The sequence below is a fragment of the Rhinolophus hipposideros genome (genome assembly GCF_964194185.1).
Source record: "Rhinolophus hipposideros genome assembly, chromosome: 1".
Classification (NCBI taxonomy): Eukaryota; Metazoa; Chordata; class Mammalia; order Chiroptera; family Rhinolophidae; genus Rhinolophus; species Rhinolophus hipposideros.
The window spans coordinates 92307615-92324626 of record NC_138047.1 but is presented as its reverse complement, the minus strand read 5'-3'; the positions used below and the strand labels follow the sequence as shown (position 1 = coordinate 92324626).

Below are 17012 nucleotides of genomic sequence, written 5' to 3'. Positions count from 1 at the left end.
GCCAAAAATGTATACATATTTTAAGAAAGGATAAAACTATTAAAATTGTGATACTCAATATATACCAATAACCAAAGATGAATACAAGTCACGTTTGACTTCTGCAATTACAAGAGGTGCTCAGAGTGGTTACCATCAGCCTCCAGACACTTCTGATTATGGTGAACTATTGCTTGAGCAACATTGACCAAAGTGTTCACTTGTATACACTTTTCTGGGACCCCAGTATATTTATAAATACTTGTCTATAGGTGTTTTAAATTACCTAGAGGTACCATACTTTAGCAAAATAGAAAATATTTTAAAAATTCATAAATCAAAAATGCAGTAAAAGAAGCATGAAATGCAATATTTGAAACAAAATTTTGACATGTGTGATGACCATTAAATAACTAAAAAAATGTTAAAAAGTTCCTTTCTTAACATTGAATATTTTGGTAGACTTTGAAATGTAACTTTTGCTATTACATTAAATGCAGAAAGTCATTTTCCTTTATTTAATCAACTGCAGTATTATGCCTACCAAGCAATGCTCAGAAAAGGTAGAACTGTTATCAGAAAGCCAATTGAAGATTTATTTATTTATTTATTTATTTATTTATTTATTTATCTGTTGCCTTTTATTTTTTTATGATTTATTTATTTTTTTTTATTTATTGGGGTGACAATTGTTAATGAAATTACATAATTTCAGGTGCACAATTCTTTTTTTTTAAATTTATTGGGGTGACAATTGTTAGTAAATTTACATAGATTTCAGGTGTACAATTCTGTATTACATCGTCTATAAATCCCATTGTGTGTTCACCACCCAGAGTCAGTTCTCCTTCCATCACCATATATTTGATCCCCTTTTCAGGTGTACAATTCTGTATTACATTGTCTATAAATCCCATTGTGTGTTCACCACCCAGAGTCAGTTCTCCTTCCATCACCATATATTTGATCCCATTTACCATCATCCACCATCCACCTCCCCCCTTACCCTCTGGTAACCACTAAACTATTGTCTGTGTCTATGAGTTTTTGTTTCTCATTTGTTTGTCTTATTCTTTTGTTGTTAGATTTAAAGATGGGGAGGATGAATTTCTACTTGTGAAGAGAGCCTGAAAGGACAAATGCAAGATCTTGCATCTAGGGTTTTAGAGCAGGACCTTGAGTGAAATGGCTCGGTAGAGCCATTATCAATGCAGTGTCACTTTAGTGGATGTGACTTAGGACTGTCATTCTGAACAGATCTTTATTTAATTATGCCAGTTATAAACTAGAAAAATTATCAACTAGACTTATTCTGGTGATCCTTTTCCAATATATACAAATATTGAATCATTATGATATACACCTGAAAGTAATACAATTTGTATGTCAATTACACCTCAATAAAAAAGTGAAATACAAAATTGATCAAGACAGCTATAGAAAAGTATTAATTTAATTGCTTTCCCTCCGAATGCAAATGTTTTTTGGACCAATTCAAGAATGCTGTGACAGGTGTTTTATTATGTAAGACTCTCAAATGCTTTGGACTGGCCCCTGTTGATTTCAGTGCTCCTCTTTCCATTCCATGTTACAATTTCTACTTGTACCCACTTTACCCTTATTTTCCATTTTAAATGTGCCCCTGTTACAATATATTTATCTGCTGTGTCCTCATAGCTTCCTTTTGAGATAGTATAATATTTGAACTGATTCTCTCCTTTCATCGTCCTTATGCAGTGCTTTAATACCAGATTCCTGGATATATAATGGAGTGAATTAATGTAAGTTAAAACATATCATACTTGTTCCCTAAACCCCTTAAGTTTGCAGGAAAACACAAATGAATGAGCACTATGTTAAAATGTCTGTAGTATTTTTACTATCTATATCTCACATTGTGTGTTCACCACCCAGAGTCAGTTCTCTTTCCAACACCATATATTAGACCCCGTTTACTGTCTTTCAGAGCTCCCCGTCCCCCTTACCTTCTGGTAACCACAAAACTATTGTCTGTGTCTGAGTTTTTGTTTCTTCATTTGTTTGTCTTTTTCTTTTGTTATTTTCAGTTTTATATACCACATATCAGTGAAATCACATGGTTCTCTACTTTTTCTGTCTGACTTATTTTCACTTAACATTATAATCTCAAGATCCATCCATGTTGTCACAAATTGTCCTATTTCATCTTTTCTTACTGCCAAATAGTATTCCATTGTGTATATATACCACTTCTTTATCCATTCATCGATTGAAGGACATTTTGGTTATTTCCATGTCTTGGCCACCATAAATAAAGCTGCAATGCACAGCGGAGCACACTTGTCTTTATGGATAAATGTTTTCAGATTTTTTGGGTAGATACCCATGAGAGGGATTGGTGGTCACAGGTAATTATATTCTTAATTTTTTGAGGAACCTCCACACTGCCTTCCATAATGGTTGCACCAGTCTGCATTCCCACCAACAGTGTAGGAGGGTTCCTTTTTCTCCACAGCCTCTCCAACATTTGTTACTATTTGTCTTGTTGGTGATAGCCAACAAGATAGCTAACTGGGGTGAGGTGATATTTTATTATGTTTTTTATTTGCATTTCTCTGATGATTAGTGATGTTGAGCATTTTTCCACATGTCTATTTGTCATTTGTATGTCCTCTTTGGAGAAATGTCTATTCAGGTCCTCTTGTCCATTGTTCAATTGGGTTATTTCTTTTTTGTTGTTGAGTTGCATGAGTTCCTTGTATATTTTGGATATTAGCCCCTTATCGGGGCCATTGTTTGCAAAAATCTTCTCCTATTCAGTTGCTTACCTCTATTTTGTAGATGGTTTCTTTTGCTGCACAGAAGCTTTTAAGTTTGATATAGGCCCATTCATTCATTTTAGCTTTTACTTCCCTTGCTTTTGGAGTCAAATTCATAAAATGCTCTTTGAACCCAAGGTCCATAAGTTTAGTACCTATGTTTTCTTCTATGCAGTTTATTGTTTCAGATCTTATGCTTAGATCTTTGATCCATTTTGAATTAATTGGTACATGGTGACAGACAGCAGTCCTGTTTCATTCTTTTGCACATGACTTTTCAGTTCTCCCAGCACTATTTATTGAAGAGGCTGTCTTTTCTCCATTGTATGTTTTTGGGTTCTTTGTTAAAAAGTATCTGTCCATATTTATGTGGGTTTATTTCTGGGTTGTCAATTCTATTCCACTGATCTGTTTTTCTGCCAATATCATGCTGTTTTGATTATTGCTGCCCTGTGGTACAAGCAAAAGTCAAGGAGTGTGATACCTCCAGCATTGTTCTTTTTTTAGGATTGCTTTGGCTATTCAGGGTCTTTTGTGGTTCCAAACAAATCTGATGATTTTTTGTTCTATTTCTTTAAAAAATGCCATTGGGATTTTGAAGGGGATTGCATTAAATCTGTATATTGCTTTGAGTAATATGGCCATTTTAACTAGATTCTTCCAATCCATGAGCACGGAATGTCTTTCCATTTCTTTGTGTCTTCTTCAATTTCTTTTAAAAATGTCTTATAGTTTCAGCATATAGATCTTTCTCATCCTTGGTTAAGTTTATTCCTAGGTATTTTATTCTTTTTGTTGCAATTGCAAAAGAATAGTTTTATTTCTTTTCTTTGAGATTTCATTGTTAGTATATAGGAATGCAAAGGATTTTGTACGCTGATTTTGTAGTCGGCAACTTTACTGTATTCGTTTATTGTATCTAATAGCTTTTTGGTGGAGTCTTTAGGGTTTTCTATATATAACATCATGTCATCTGCAAAGAGTGACAATTTAAATTCTTCATTCCCAATTTGGATGCCTTTTATTTCTTTCTCTTGCCTGATTGCTCTGGCAAGGACTTCCAACACTATGTTGAAAAGCAGAGGTGATTGGGGACAGCCCTGTCATGTTTCTGAATGTAGAGCAAAGGGCTTCATTTTTTCACTATTAATTATGATATTAGTCGAGGGTTTGTCATATATGGCCTTTATTATGTTAAGGTATTTTCCTTCTATACCTATTTTATTGAGTGTTTTAATCATAAATGAATGTTGTATCTTGTCAACTGCTTTTTCTGCATCAATTGATATAATCATATAATTTTTGTCCTTCATTTTGTTTATGTGATGTATCACGTTGATCAATTTGCATATGTTGAACCATCCTTGTGCCCCTGGGATGAACCTCACTTGGTCGTGGTGAATAATCTTTTTAATGCATTATTGTATTCGATTTGCTAGAATTTTGTTTAGGATTTTTGCATCTGTATACATCAGAGTTATTGGTCTGTAGTTTTCTTTTTTTGTATTACCCTTACCAGGTTTTGGTGTCAGGGTAATGTTGGCCTCATAAAATGAGTTAGGGAGTACTGTCTCTTCTTCAATTTTAGGAAGAGTTTGAGTAGGATTGGTATTAGATCCTCTTTGAAGGTTTGGTAGAATTCACTAGTGAAGTCATCTGGTCTTAGACTTTTGCTTTTGGTAAGGTGTCGGATGACTGATTCAATTTCCTCACTGGTGATTGGTCTATTTAGATTTTCCAGTTCTTTGTGATTCAGCCTATGAAGGCTATATGTTTCTAAGAGCTTTTCCATTTCTTCTAGGTTATTGAACTTGGTGGCATATAGTTCTTCATACTATTCTTGGATGATCCTTTGTATTTCTGTGGTGTCCGTGATAACTTTTCCTCTTTCATTTCTGATTTTGTTTATTAGTGTCTTTTCTTTTTTTATCTTAGTGATTCTAGCCAAGGGTTTGTCAATTTTATTAATCTTTTCAAAGAACCAGCTCTTTGTCGTAATGATTTTTTCTATTGTCTTTTTATTCTCTATTTCATTTAGTTCTGCTCTGATTTTTGTTATTTCCTTTCTTCTGCTGACCTTGGGTTTCATTCGTTCTTTTTTTAGTTCTGCAAGGTGTAATGTGAGGTTATTTATCTGGGATTTTTCTTGTTTCTTGACATAGGCCTTTAATGATGTAAATTTCCCTCTTAAAACTGCTTTCGCTGTATCCCCAAAATTTTGGTAGTATGTATTTTCATTGTCATTTATTTCCATGTATCTTTTAATCTCTCCTCTTATTTCTTCCTTGACCCAGTCATTCTTTAAAAGTATGTTGTTTAGTCTCCACATATTTGTGGTTTTTCCTGCTTTCTTTTTTGCAGTTCGTATCCAATTTCAAAGGCTTGTGATCAGAGAATATGCTTAGTATGATTTCAACCTTCTTAAATTTGCTGAGGCTAGTTTTATGTCCCAATGTATGGTTTATCCTTGAGAATGTTCCATGTACACTAGAAAAAAATGTATAGTTTGATGTTTTAGGATGAAGTGCTCTATAAATGTCAATTGTCCATTTCATTTAATGTGTCATTTAGGACTGCTATTTCTTTATTTATTTTCTGTTTGGATGATCTATCCATAGCTGTCAATGATGTATTTAAGTCCCCTAGTATAATTGTGTTTTGGTCAATTTCTCCCTTTAGTTCTGTTAGTAGTTGCTTAGTATATTTTGGTGCTCCCTGATTGGGGGCATAAATATTGATGACTGTTTTGTCTTCTTGTTGTATAGTCCCCTTTACCATTATGAAATGTCCATCTTTGTCTCTTGTTATCTTTTTTTTTTTTTTTAATCCTGAAATCTGTTTCATTTGATATCAGTATGCTACACCTGCTTTACTCTGGATACCATTTGCTTGGAGTGTCAATTTCCACCCTTTCACTTTGAGTCTATGTATGTCCTTGTAGCTGAGATGTTTTTCTTGGCGGAAGCACATAGTTTTTTTGATCCAATCTGCTACTCTGTGCCTCTTTTTGGGGGAGCTCAGTCAGTTTACATTTAGGGTGATTATTGACATGTGAGGATTTCCTATCATTCTATCTTTGGTTTTCTGTTAAGACTTTGTTTCTTTGCCTTTTAGTTGTTGTCTATTATTTCTGTGTGGTGGTATTCTATGATTTTTTTCTCGGTTTCTTCTTTTATTACATTACATATTTCAGTTCTGGATTTTCTTTTTTTGAGTGGTTACCATTAAGTTAATGTAAAAGAAAGTTTCATATTTAGAGTATTCCATTTTCTTCAGCAGGCTTACTTTTGCCATTCCTATATTCAGACGTTTACTCTCCCCCCTTTTATATTTTGGTTGCCACAAAATATCCCTATTGATACTTGTTGAATAGCCTCCTTCCATATTTCTTGTAGTGCGGGTCATGTGTTAGAAAATTCCCTCAGCTTCTGTATGTCTGGAAAGGTCTTTATTCCTTTTTCATATCTAAAGGATATCTTTGCTGGATATATTATTCTGGGCTCATATTTTCTCTCTTTCAATAGTTTGAATATTTGGTTCCGCTCCCTCCTAGCTTGTAGAGTTTCTGCTGAAAAATCTGATGATAAACTAATGGGCTTTCCTTTGTAGGTTACCGTCTTCTTTTCCCTGGCTGCCTTGAGGATTCTTTCTTTGTTGTTGATTTTTGACAGCTTCAATACAATGTGTCTTGGAGAAAGCCTGTTGGGGGTTGAGGTAATTAGGTGTTGTATTTGCTTCTTGGATTGGAGAATCCGCTTCTTTCAACAGTTTGGGAAATTTGGGGAGTTCTCATTGACTGTTTGTTTGAATATACTCTCTGTTCCCTTCTCTCTTTATTCTCCTTCTGGTATGCCCAGTATTCTTATGTTGTTTTTTTCTGATGGAGTCAGAAAGTTCTTGTAAAGTTCTTTCATTTCTTTTAAGTCTCAAGTGTCTTTCTTCTTCCATTCGTGTCATTTCCAGATTTCTATCTTCGATGTCACTGATTTTTTCCTCCATCTGGCCAACTCTACTACCTAAGCTGGCTATTTCATTGTTTATTTCTTTTATTGAGTTCTTAATGTCCAGAAATTCTATTTAGTTCTTTTTTAAATTTTTAATCTGTTTGTTCATTTTGTTTTTTTATTGTGTTTCTGAGTTCGTTAAACTGCTTGTCTGTGTTTTCTTGCACCTCGCTGAGGTTTTCAAGGATAGCAATATTGAATTCTCTGTCATTTAAGTCACACATTTTCATGTCTTTAAGTTTATTTTCAGGATAATTTTCATTTTCCTCCTTTGCTGTCTTGTTACCTTGATTATTTGTTGCGATTAATGATTTATTATTTCTCTTCTTAAACATCTACAGGAGTGGTTTCTGCAACAGATTGATAGAAAGAGTTCTTTTGTTTTTCAGTAGATGTTGGTAGAATGTTTTATTTTCTTTCTGACTGCAGCCTTTTTTTCTCTCTCACACGGTAGTGCTATGTATTCTCTGCATTATTCCTGCTTCTCACACAATGGTGGGATTCCCTGGGAGACTGGCTTCTCCTCTGTTAATAGTTTGCCTGGGTCACAGGGCGCAGTGTCCATGTGGGTATGCGGAGAGCTGTTGAAGTTCCAAAGCTCTTCCTGCACCAGATTCAGAGCCTGTATGTTTCAGCAGTTCTGTTTACTCCTGCAGTGATCCACCCAGATAGGTGGGGACAGGGGCAGGGTGGGTTGTGAGAGGTGGCCCAGAGCAATGGCGATGACCACCACCACAGCTGGTCCTGCTTCCACAGCTCCCTCCCCTTTGCCGGAACTAGTTGGGCTGTGAGACCGTGTCTGTGGGCCACAGTTCTCAGAACTGCAAATATTCTGTTCTTTTGATTTGACACTGCTACTGTTTCACTTCTAGCATTGGACAGTTGGGGACAGGGCAAGCTCTGGGAGGGTGGGGAGGAGCCGACTTGGCTCAGTGCCTAAGGTTTCTGTTCTCTGCTCTGCAGTGCTGACTTAAATCCCTGTTTTCAGCCTTCTTCCCTCAGTCTTTGCTCCTGCGAGCGTTGCGTTCAGCCGTGTTATATGCTGTCCCCTCAGCCCTGTGTGGCCCATAAGTGGAGCCCTAGTAGTCTGAGTTCTTTCCTCTTCCACAGCTGCGGTAGTTCCAGAAAGCATGAGCTCGGAGCACTGAGGTACTGTGTCTTGTGTCCGTGCAGCCAAGTCTCACTTCTCTCTTTCCTCCTCCCCCGCTCACACAATTTGCCCACCTTAGATGATTTCAGTAATGCTCCTCTTTATCTTGCCCGTCTGCTGCACAGGGAGTCATTTGTGGAGTTACAGTTTTTCAATTTGATGTAAATTCCAGGGGAGATTTCAAGAAGCTCACCTCATGCCGCCATTTTTATGACGTCATCTCTATACACATTTTAAGAAAGGAAAAAACTGTATTCAAATCATAATACTCAATGTATACCAATTACAAAAGATGAATACAAGTCATGTTTGACTTCTGCAATTACAAGAGGTGCTCAAAGTGGTTACCATCAGAGTAATTTTAATACAGTATTTTTCCTTTCTCAAAGTGTGTATACATTTGTTTTGGCCCCCTCTGTATTTTCCATAACATAAATTCATCTTTTATCCATCATTCTTGGACTCAGTACTGGTGTTTAACATCTTACAGTTTAACAAGAAGAAGAATTTCCAGATTGAAACAACAGCAACAAAATAACTCTATCTTTGAATCACATCCTCCCATAGTTTGAAAAGACATTGTAACTCATCTAATCTATTATCTTTCCAAGTTGAAATCCTTAATTACTTCACAAAGCCACCTCTTCTTGAAGGGTAAAAATTATAGTGATTTTAATACTTCTCAAGGAAACCTGTTCCATTTTTGGTTTAACATCCTTGTTGGAACATTCTTCCTTTTACTGGTTTTCTTATAAAATTTCCATTTTTGACTATACTTTTACCAAATGGAATGAGATGCAACTGCATACTTTTACATTATTTGGTTATAGTTCTAATGCCTTTATTTACTTCTTAAATTTTTTCCTAAATTAACATTACCTGATGCCTGTCCTGTTTTGTGTACAATGATGCAGTGTCCGTTTTATTATTGTATAATTATTTTAGCACCAGGCACATTTCGTCTCAATTAGGGAACTCTCTTTATTTGGAAAAAGAAATATCACCTTGAGAAATTATTACTTTAGGAGGTAGGACCTCAAGGGTTATGTTGAATGGAGGCCAGTTGAAAGAGAAATGTTTGTGTTTTATCCAAAGAATGAAGCTTTGATGGGTGTAAGAGGGAGCAGCAAAATTGAGGGAAGCTGCAACAAGGTGCCATGAGCACCAGAGAACTATCACTCTCTTTCCCACTCAATGCATTTGATAAAAATCAAGAGACATTTTAAGAATCTCAGTGACTCCAGTTCACGTTTCAAGATGTTTTCAGATACCAGTAAAACCTGCCTCCCTGTGCTACTTAAGGTGGTCTTTAAGTTTTGCCATGTGTTCCTATGCAGTATTGGCACTGATGTTTTATGGAATATTAAGTAGGTGCTAAATTTTATGTCTGGAGATATTCTGTGTTACAGGCAAAACATATTCATATCAAGAAGTTGGAGGAAACCATATGAATATGAGTGCATAGGGAAATTGTAGAAATGTTATGAGAATGCTATTTTCATATTCCATGTCGTTCCACCTAGATTTTTTAAAAAAATGTAATGATTATATGTAATACTATTTTTTTAAAATCCATATTTTCCTTCTGTACATGTAGTTAAAAATCTGGTACCCAGAAAACAATGCAAAGCTGAGATAAATGAGCCAACTGGTTCAAAATTGTCATTTACTCTGCAGTTAATTTATCTTATTTATGTTTCCAGATGTTGAACTCTAAGAATTTAAATACGAAAAAAAAATAAAGCATAACAAATACATGATTGCTCGCTCTCTATTTTGAAAATTCCTAATTTACTTTTTCCAATTCAAAATAAGTTAGCATCTCTCACATCATTCACTTAAATGAGCAGTGGGTGAGTTGTGCTTTGAGACGTGCAAATTACTCACTTACTCATTCAACAAATGTTTACTGACAGACTACTCCATGCCGAACACTGTTGTAAAAGTTAAGATTACCAAAATGAAGAAAGCATGTTTTTCATCCTATATACACTCAATAACTAGTTGAATGATAAGTAAAGAAATTTACTTTTTTAAAATTTTAAAGCAAATTAAAGCAAGTTTCAGAACAATATATATGGTACATCATGATTTGTTGGTATAACAAAATTTGTTACAAATTTGTTTAAAAAGATGGAGACATGATCCTTATAGGAAAATGTTGAATAGATAAATAAAACACTGTAAATAGTGGGAATAGAGTCAGGGAGGGAGGAAAGGAAAGTATTACTTTTCATTTTATACACTTTGTTTTTTTTGTAATGTTTGGATGTATTTTTGATGTGTGTGTTTGGGTATGTGTATGCCACACATGTATGTACCTATTATATATAATATAATTATAATATATCATGTAATATCATATTTATATGAGTACTATATATTATTGTATAAAACGATGAGTATCAAGCATCATTTTTAAAAAATTAATTGAAGTCTGGATTTTAATCTCATTTCCCTAACGTTCTTTTTCTGTTCCAGAATACCATTCAGGATATCAATTACATTTAATCATCATGTCTTCTTAGGCTCTTCTTGGCTGTGACCTTTTCTCAGGTTTTACTTTGTTTTTTTATTTTTTTTGTGACTTTGATAGTTTTGAAGATTACTGGTCAGATAATTTATAGAATATCCCTCAGTTGACATTTGTCTGATGTTTTTCTCATGATTAGACTCAGGTTATGGATTTGGAGGAGAAAGCTACAGGGTAAAGTGCCATTCTCACCATAACATGTCAAAGGTGCGTAGTATTAACACGGCATCACTGTTGATATTAATCACCTTGCTGAGATGGTTTTGTCACGTTTCTCTACTGTAAAGTTACTCTTTTTCACTCCTTTCCATAGTGTGGCCTTCAGAAGGAAGCTGGTATATGCAGTCCACACTTTAAAAGTGGGGGAGTTCCTAGAGGTAAGGCCCAGAAGTGTGTGGGGGCGAAAGGGCTAAGACTGTGGCTCCCAGGAGTTTCTAATTGTCACTGTAGCTCACATTAAGCTTCCAGCAATTTCTCAAAATTGCCATTTTAGTTTCTCTGCAAGCTTGTGGCTCTAACAGTTTCTGCTCCGTGTAAGCTGATCTCAGCTATGACTCTCTGGAGTCCTCTAACTTTCTAGATTTCAGGTGGTGGTTTTCCTACAACCTCAGTTTATTAATAGTTCTGAGAAAAGTCATTGAGTTTTGGTTTGTCCAGCTCTCTCTCTCTCTCTCTCTCTCTCTCTCTCTCTCTCTCTCTCTCTCTCTGTGTCTCTAACTATTCTGAAGGAAAAAAAAAAAAACAAAAACTTTTTATGACTTCAGTGACTTGTTATATTTAAGCAACAGAAGTCTTAATCACCTTTATAGGTTTCAAAATACTGCTGACAGATTTTGTTTTTTAATACTGTATTAGGTTCCATTAAAGAGACCCTGTTCTGTGAATCAGCTTCTTTGTTATTGTGGGAAATACTATAGGCAGGAGCATTAGAATCGTGTTGGCAGATTACTGAAATACTGTGATACTGAAATACTGTTGGCATCTGGAGGTTCTGACACGTGGGACTACAGTTATACATCAAAAGAGTCATTCCCATTAGTCACAGTTACTAAGCTGCTTTTCAGTGTGCTTGATGCATCTTGATGTCTTCCTTTTGGCCCTTGAAGATTTGATGTACCCCAGGCACGTGGCACTTGAGTAGAATTAGATTCACTTTTTCCCACAGGTGGATGTTCTTTCTGTGCTTTCCCAGTTTTTTTTCCCCAAAGAATTTTCTTCCTCTAATGATTATATGTTCCACTCATCGTCACTTTAGTCTTCTTTTAATTCTCTTTTGAGGAATGACTCAGCAACATTTATCCCACTCACCGCCTTGTTCACTTTTCTGTGATTGGGAACTGTCTTTACAACTTTTTCAGTTAATGATTTAATGGCGGTTCCTGTGGGTTTGGGAGAAATGCCGGATTCTTCAGTTTTACTTCCCTCAGTCCAGTCAGTGTCACTTCTGACGGTGTTCCTGCCAAAGCTACCCTTGCCTTTAGATGACGACACAGGGAGTAAGTCTGGGAATGCACATGCCTGGATGAGCTCCTCATTGTCTGACTCTTCCTCTGAACTAAAGGGACAGGTCGTAATAGTTGAAGACTTTCTGGGAAAATGATCTTCTATGATATTTTTTCTTAATTTTTTTCAACAGATGTGCTATCAGTAAAATCAGTGTAGTCCATTGTCTGCTTTTGGAGGAAGTTGTATTGCCTTGGGTATTTCTCCAGTTGAAAGGGTATCCACTTGAGAAGCACTGTACCTACTTGAAGACAGTAATGTTCTCCCCTCAATTTTGTGGTTGAGGTGTTGTTCAAGGAATTCTTGAATTGGCTGAATGTTAGGTATTTGTTTATCTTTCTTGATCATGGCTTGTTGATTCCTTGGTTCTTAGCACTGAATTCAGTTGATCACTTGGAATACTGCATTAATCCCCAAGATTTCCAGTTTTTCCACCCAACTCTGCTCCAGGACTGTTCTTATTTCCTTAGTGAGAGAAAGGTTATTCTTCAAAGTTTTCCTTTAATGGGTCTTGTTGTTACTAAATTCTGTTCATTTTCCCTTCCGTGTGCCATTGTTAGATTTGACTTAGCACCCAAAGCCTGTGGGACTGGGGCATTCATAGTACAGCCAGGGCAGGTGGCTTAGATTGAAAAGTTGGCCAAGTTAAAGGATTCTGTTTGGGTTTAATGACATTGTTTAATGGCTTACTGGTAAACTCTTTAGTCTGTTGTCTCTGAGTGATAATCAGTTCATTCTGTTCCTGGAGTCTCTGCCTTAGCTTTTCTATCCTTTTCTTACAGAAAACATGACTTGCATTTAGATCATCTATCGTTGAGGTTCAAAGTTTCTCTATATGTGATAAGAGCCTACCCTTCTCTTTTTTGTGTTCTCAGTATGAAGAGCTGGAACTCAAGCTGTCCATTTGCTTTCCTGACTGTCAGGAAATTGTATCACGTTTTGGAAATCCTGGGGATACTGAGGACATTGTTCTTTACACTCCTGTGCCATTTTTAATGTGCTTGAGTTAGATTTGATCTGCCTTCTGGATTTCTGACCTTTGATAGTCTAATGCTGAATTCTTGGAAGTTATGTAATTCTTTAAACTTCTTCATAAACATTTCCCTGGCTTTTCCCATTTTATCAACTAGTTTCACCTTTTCTTGTTCCTTCCATCTGTCAACTAACTTCAGAAATGTTCCCCTTTTGTTATCTGCATCTCACATTCCTCGGAGACTCTGCTCGCCTGGGCGCGCAGCGCAGCCTCTAACTGATGCTTGGGAAACTGTAGTGGCTCCTTCAGCACGTCGTCTCCTCCTGGAGCTTATCAGTCTGTGGCTGTTTCTTATACTCAAGGTGAGAATCTTCAGGGCAGTGGCACTGAATATGACTCTGTAGAAAAGCTCGGTTCCTAAAGGCCTTGTCGCAAAAATGGCCTTGGTAGTGGCTGAAATCAGCCACTATCATCCATCTGCAGTGGGGAGGTCATCTTTTTCCTGCATTTACACTCTTCCTTGAGTAGCTTGCTCTCCTAGCCTGCTAAGTCAGGAGCTTCTGGCTCTGTTCATAGTTCGCCTGGCTCAGGCACAGTCGCTCCTACTCCAGGTTGTGCGGCTGCGAGGCGAGGGCCTCCAGTGAGTGCAGCTGGTATTGGATGGTAAGCAGACAAGCGTCAGAAGCAGTAGGCCCACCCCCAACTGGCAGTGTGGGCACTTCTCATCCTCCAGCTGGCACAAGGTGACGTTCATGATGTTCTCCTGCAGCATGAGCCTGTCCACGCTCCTGCCACCTTGTCCACAGTAATGACACTCAGACTCCACCAACCCACGTTCTCCAGCCATGGCTGGAATTCAGCTTTCACATATTGTAAGGATGGTGTATTTATTTGATAGGGCTGCCATAACAAAGTACCACAGACTGGGTGGCTTAAACAACAGCAATTTGTTTTCTCACAGTTCTGGGGACTAGAAATCTGAAATCCAGGTGTCACCAGGTTAGTTTCTTTGGAGACCTCTCTCCTTAGATAATACATGGCCATCTTCTGTCTTTTCCCTGTGTCTTCACATGGTTGTCCCTCTGGATGTATCTGTAATCTCCTCTTCTTATAAGGACGCTAGCCAGTCATACTGCATTAGAGCCCACCCTAATATTTTAACTTAGTTACCTTATCTCCAAATGTAGTTACATTTTGAGGTACTGGGAATTAGAATTTCAACATATGAATTTTGAGCACACATAATTCAGCTCATAACAGATAATAGTAACAGTTTTTAAGCTCTTTATATGTTGGAGCTGAAACCAGTAAGTGTCAGAAAGCAAACGTCTAATGTCAGTGTTTTATGTGCAGTTCTTAGATGTGCTAAATAGTATTAGGAAAAGGTCCATGGCGAATTATCTCTAAAGGGTCTATGTTAGGGTTTCCAGAGAAACAGAACTAATAGAAGACATTTTCTATCTATCTATCTATCTATCTATCTATCTATCTATCTATCAAGACATTTATTATAAGGTATTGGCTCCCTCACTCAGAAGTCCCACCATCTGCCCACTGCAAACTGGGGACTATGGTAGAGTTTAAAGGCCTGACAGCAAAGAGACAATGCTATGGAGTCCAGTCTGGGTTTGAAGGTCTGAGAACCAGGAGTGCTGAGGGCAGTAGAAAAATCAATGTTCCAGAATCAAAACCAAATAATCAGTACTTATTATGACCAAAACCAAAAAGGATCATCTCTTTAACAGAAGAAGAATATGACTCTATATTGTCAGGAGCTCAGCTGAACAGGGAGAGAGAGCTGACTTGCCAGGTGTCAGGATGGCCAGTGAAAACAACAAGCCATAAATGAAAGGATCAGGACTTTAATTATTTACTTCGATGGTATGAGCAAGTTATGAAAAAAAAAAGAAAAAAAAACAGAAGAAACACTGATTCCATTTTTCCTCAATGAATAGCACATAGGTCAAATGTTAGGTAGATCGATGAAAATGTGGGTGTCATCTTATATTTAAGGGAGCCCTGCACAAAAGGCTTCTTCAATTTGATGGACTATGGGGAGTGGACAGAAGGAAGAGGTAGGAGTAGAAAAGTACTGGGTACTGAGTCAGAATGGGAGAAAGTATACAGTTTCTCCTTTCTCCCCATAAAGAGACCTCAGGAGCTGCCAAGACATTTGCCTATGGCTTCAGGTAAAGAGACCTAGAAGTGAAGGCACCTGGGCTAGAAATGCAAATATGTGCGAAAGGCCGGGGGGCCTGTTTCCTTCAGAGACTGTGGTGCTTTGACTGTGCCCCAAGCCTACTGTGAGGTTAAGGATTTTGTAATTGCTTATGGTCAGGACTCAAAAATCACATGTAGGTTTTTAACAAGGAGTCAGACTCCTCTTATACCAAATTATCCTTAAAGAAATTGTAACTTTAGAAAAAAAAAGCAATTATGATTTTCAATATTATGGATAACAATAAGAAAGCACAAATGTTAAAATCGTTTTTACATTGTTTGAAAAAATTGGTTATAACTCATAGGATGCCCTAATTAAGTGCATTTAGTATACATTCAAATATGACAAATTTACTAAGAATTTCGGAATAGTTATCTTTAAAATCAATGAATACTCACACTGATTTCCATTTGAGATTGTGGAAGGAAATTTGGGATAGTTGCAGAATCACTGAGGAAATAAAGTGAACTCAAACAGGGATCTTTCAATTGCATCAAAATGAGTAAACAAGGAAATGATCTGTATTTCAAAAAGTAGTAGCTCTCAAATTTTAACCAAGAAAAGTTTACAGAAATGCTTATTATGGTAGCAATTCCAGACTTTCTGATTTAGTATGTCACAGACAAAGACTGCACTTCTTCATTTCCAATAAGCTGGCTGAGGTTCTTCTTATTTACATGGCCTTTAGACTAGACTTTGAAAGACATTTCCATCTGATTAATTTGAAGGGAAACATTTTATTGTAAAATGAAGGAACTCATTTGATATGGTGAAAAAAAAAGTCTGACAGTTTTTTTGTAGAGTCTCATCTTAGGTCTGTATTTGAGTCTTGCTAAAAATCACCTAAGTAATCTCCCTAGCTCTTAGTTTCTCCATTGTTAGAATATGTGCACTTAATTGCACAATTTCATTGTTTCCATCAAGTTCTCAAATTCTGTGTGGAAAACTAAATTATATTATATTATTATGGAGAAATTTTTTTACTATTTTTAGAATCACTGCAATTCTCACAAATGTGTGAATACTTTCAAATTTTTAATTGATGTAACTTTCTTTAAACTATTTATCTAATTTAAGGGACATTTACAACCTTATGTACATGAGGGATACATTCCAGGAAACTCAACTGTTTACCACTCTATGGATTCCCTCTGTTTATATCAGGATGGTCTTTGTGCTTCATTTTTGTAGCTAAAAGGGATGACATATTTTCCATCAAAGAGCTTGCAGTGAGAGAGTCATTAATTGATTGTAACATTTAAAGTGAGGACTATCTTAGGTTTCAATTATATATTCACTTCTTACTAACAAGTGAGTCATAAGCCCACATGAATAAAAATGAGTGTCTTGGACAACAATGTTTTAATTTAAATTTTTATCCTGTTGACTCCATTCCTTTTAGAAACAACATAAAGATGTGACTAGGTGCAAAATGTTTAGATGTCAAACTGCCCTATCAAGGTCCAAACTCTGCACTCGACCTTCTGGGAAATCTTAGGCAAGTGCTTAACCACCTGCAACTCAGTTTTTCAGAGTCTGTTAAGTAGGCTTGTTAATGATAGTGACTGTCTTTTGCTTTTTCATAATTTGATCATAGTGCTTCCCATTTAGAGCTTACCTTCAGCTTATAGAGCATAGACTAAAATTTATTTTGAGGAAATCTTTATCAAGTTCATACATGATTATACAGTCAAAATTTTGACAGCATTCTTGGGTACCTGACATCTTAGGATGCAAACCTGAAGATTACTTCTTTTTATGGTAGACACACATGCATTGAACAAAAAATACTGCAGGTCAAAGAAGCAATTTTTGCCTCCTTTTTATTTACTTTTTTTCAGTGAACTTGAG

The 17012-nt window shown here is 36.4% G+C and overlaps 1 pseudogene across 1 annotated transcript; it reads right to left on the bottom strand.

The window, feature by feature from the left end:
- Window positions 1–11474: 11474 nt before the first annotated feature.
- LOC308499502 (cilium assembly protein DZIP1-like) lies at window positions 11475–16797 on the bottom strand (annotated as a pseudogene). The gene is made up of 2 exons: window positions 16780–16797; window positions 11475–13840 (listed from the first exon to the last, which is right to left on the bottom strand). The product of its transcript is annotated as a cilium assembly protein DZIP1-like (transcript).
- Between the last annotated feature and the right edge of the window lie 215 nt (window positions 16798–17012).